Source organism: Henckelia pumila, chromosome 4, assembly GCF_033568475.1.
Source record: "Henckelia pumila isolate YLH828 chromosome 4, ASM3356847v2, whole genome shotgun sequence".
In the NCBI taxonomy this organism is placed as follows: Eukaryota; Viridiplantae; Streptophyta; class Magnoliopsida; order Lamiales; family Gesneriaceae; genus Henckelia; species Henckelia pumila.
The window spans coordinates 111,544,121-111,548,150 of NC_133123.1; the positions used below are offsets into that span (position 1 = coordinate 111,544,121).

Genomic DNA, 4,030 nt, shown 5'->3' on the forward strand with positions numbered 1-4,030 from the left:
TTGAACCGCTGAGGATATGGCAGAACAGTTGTTGGCACAGGTGGTTTCTCAGGCATAACTACAGACTTGCTAGAATTTTTACTGACAGATTCTTCAGATTCAACCTCAATCTGTTCAACTCGATCCTCATCATCCACTACTTTTGGTTCATCTACCCCAACTTCCTTACCACTTCTCAAAGTAACAGCCTTGCATTGCTCTATTGGATTCACCTTAGTGTTGCTAGGAAAATATCCTCTCTGCTAATTCATCAAGGCATTTGCAAGTTGACCAATTTGTATTTCAAGATTTTTCATAGAAGCACCCACATTGGTCAGGTGTATCTCCATATTATCAAGCCTATTCTCAGTTCTCTCAAATCTTTTTGTTGACTCGGAAATAAAATTACCAACCAAATCCCCCAAATATGACCTACCCTCATCCTTTTGATTATTGAACTCCGGTGGAGGATTCAACACATTATTATAATTTGCATATGAAAAATTATCATGATTGCGCAAACTAGGATGATATTGATTTGGTAAAGGATTACCTCGATAGCCAGTAAAATTGCGGTTGTTCACATACTGAGCTTGCTCCACACTATCAAATCCATCAGCAGAATTTAAGGCAGTCGCCAGTGATGCTGTCTTTGTAGAACTTTGATTTCCTTTGGTCAGTGCAGCCAACTGTGTAGAAATAGTAGCCATATGAGCAGTCAAGGCAGTGAACGCATCAAACTCATGAATTCCAGCAGGCTTCCTTAGAGCAGATCTCTCACTCGGCCACTGATAACTATTAATCATCATTTGCTCAAGCATCTCATAAGCCTGTTCAGGAAATTTAGAAAATATTGAACCTCCAGCTGCAGCATCCACAGAAATACAAGTTGGCCCATTCAAACCATTGTAGAATAACTCAATCTGTTCCCAATCCAGAAAATTATGGTTTGGACACTTCCTAAGAAACTCCTTGTACCGCTCCCAAGCTTCATAAAGCTGCTCAAAATCTTGCTATTTGAAAGTAGTGATCTCAATTTTCAGCTGGGCAGACTTGGCAGGAGGAAAGTACTTAGCCAGAAATTTGGATGTCATGTCTTCCCATGTAGTGATACTCCCAAGAGGTAGTGACTGCAACCAACTACGAGCATTGTCTCTAAGAGAGAATATGAACAATCGTAGTCTGATGGTGTCCTCAGTAACACCATGAATCATCACTGTGTCAGCAATCTCCAGAAAAGTACGCAGATGCAGATTTGGATCTTCAGTAGCTGCACCCCTGAACTGATTCTGCTGCACCATATTAATCAGAGCTGGCTTCAACTCAAAATTATTTGCCGTGATGTTCTGCCGAGCTATCCCAGAATAATGAGTATTGATCACTGGTCGAAAGTGATCTTTGATCGGCACCGGAGCATTATTGACAGCTCTTTCCCTTTCTTCAGCCATTTGTTGCAACTCTTCTCTTCTAGCTTTTCTCAAAGCTTTAGCAGTTTTCTCGATTTCCGGATCAAAGAGCAGTAAGTCGTAACTTTGGCTTTTTCGCATAAACTGCATAGACAGGAAAGATTAAAATTAGAACCAACAAAATAAAATAAAATGCTCTAAATCAAAATTAAGACCAATTAGCATAATTTAATATAAATCAAATAAAATTCAATCCCCGGCAACGGTGCCAAAAACTTGTTGCGTGTTTTTCGCTCGCAAGCGCACGATGTCAAGTTATAATATAGGAATTAAGTCCAAGTCGATCCCACGGAGAATGAATAAATGATATTATATCAAATATTTGCAACTAATAAAATCCTAATTCTATGTAGAGCTACGAAAGTGGTTTGATTTTTATTAAACTAAAATTTGCAAGAAATAAAATTAAATAACCACGAGTTCACAAAACGAAAATTCAATAAGCAATGAATTCTAGAGGTTCGACTTCACTTGACCATCCACCAGTTTAATTCATAGAGAAATCTATATCATAAATTCTTCTAGTTTACTAACCAAGAATCCCTATTATTTTCTACTACCTCTGTCGAGTGTCAAGCAGAAATTCGTATTCAATAGCAAACTCAATATCTCTATCTAAGTTCAACTATTAAATCCGGTAAATAGCACAATAATTCTTACAAAGGCTTCAATGGAGTTATAGGTCTCTCGAACTCTATAAACACTAATGATGTATTTTCCTACGGTCCTATTCAAAATCGCCTCTCTCGAGTGCTAGATTTCAAATAAATTTAACAATTCAAGTAATGATCAGTTAATTGAACGCAATCAATTCAGGAAAACACAAATAAACCGAATGAATAATTCTAATATATCAATCAAAATATCAAAAACATGGTTTCAAGTCAAGCTACGTCGTTCCTCTAGACAAAGGAATTAGTTCATAATGTAAATAAAAAACAAAGCATGTTCTTGAACATCATTCAAAAACTAGGAGAAAGAATGAAATAAAAATGAAGGTAGATGATGCTTCTCCATCTCCGGTAGTCGCTTCGTCCGTCTTCGCGCCAAAAATGCTTCTTCTCCCTTTTCCTTGGTCTTTAGCCGTCTCTAGCCTTCAAAAACTCTGAATACTCTCTAAACCCTCGTATCCCTAAAAAATAAGGTATCAAAACCCTTTTAAATTCGATTAAAGACTTTCCATATTTTTGGAGACTGCGCAGCGCTGGAGCGCTGCTTCCTCGGTGCTGGGGCGCTCAAGTTTCGTATTTTATTTTTCAATGACGGACGTCTAGCGCTGGAGCGCTTCCAAACTGGCGCTGGGGAGCTTAAGACATGAAATTACGGGTGCTGGAGCGCTGGAAAACTAGAGCTGGGGAGCTGAAATTTCGAATAAAATCTTTTTACTGAGCTACAGAGAAGCGCTGGAGCGCTCCCAATGAGGCGCTGGGGCGCTATTCCTTTTGTCCAACGCGCAGCAATCTTGCAAAAATCATATCTTGAGTTTTAGCCGTCGGATCGAGTTGAAATTTATACAGCAACTTTTAAACATCCAAAATTCAATTTGGTGGAGATTGGATTTGGATGTCTTTATAAGCTCCAGTAATTTTGTAAACTTTGCTGTCTATAATTCGTCTTTCCGCTTCTTCTTACTACTTTTCTTCAAATATTTGCAACTCACAAAAAAAACAACAAATACGCATAATATCCACTCGATACATCACAAAATCCAAGTTAAATCATATATAAATTAAGTGCATAAAATGCACTTATCAGCTTGACATGGAAAACGGTGATCATAATAGTCCTATTTTGTTAGGCAGGCCGTTTTTGAAAACTTCCATGACAAAAATTGATGTTCACAGTGGCACACTTACTATGGAATTCGATGGAGAGGTTGTGAAATTTAATATTTATGATGCCATGAAATTTCCTGATAGTGATTATTGTGTATTTTCTGTTGATATTGTGGATTTCTTGGCCCAAGATTATTGTGAGCATGCAGGGAAAGATGAGCTAGAGGTGGCTATTACAGCACCCACTATGCAGACGAAAGATGGGATTCGATGCAGTCATGAAGTGGAAGAGATTGAGAAACTTCTGAATAGTTCGCCTGAGCTACCTCAGTTAGGTAATGCCTCTTACTTATCCTTGCCAATCTCTAATACTAGGCGTCTTCCATCTGTTTTGCAGGCACCAGTGGTCGAATTAAAGACGCTTCCAAACCATCTGAAGTATGTTTTCCTTGGTGAAGGAGAAACACTACCGGTTATCATCTCCAACAGTTTGGGAGTCGATCAAGAGGAGCAGTTAGTCAAAGTATTGAAAGAGCACAAGACTGCTATTGGATGGACTATAGCAGGCATCAAGGGAATTAGCCCTTCCACATGCATGCACCGAATATTGATGGAGGAAGGAGCAAATCCCTCACGTCAACCGCAAAGAAAGTTAAATCCACCAATGATGGAGGTGGTAAAGGCGGAAATTCTGAAGCTGCTTGAAGTTGGGGTCATCTACCCGATCTCTAACAGTCAGTGGGTCAGTCCTGTCCAAGTGGTACCCAAGAAAACCGGAATTACTGTGGTAAAAAACAAGGATGACGAGAT

General features: G+C 39.0%; 1 non-coding gene across 1 annotated transcript; it reads left to right on the forward strand.

Annotated features, from left to right (window-relative positions):
• The first annotated feature begins 918 nt into the window (after positions 1 to 918).
• LOC140870010 (small nucleolar RNA R71) lies at positions 919 to 1,024 on the forward strand. The gene has a single exon (XR_012146996.1). It is a non-coding gene; the product is annotated as a small nucleolar RNA R71 (small nucleolar RNA).
• The last annotated feature ends 3,006 nt before the right edge of the window (positions 1,025 to 4,030 follow it).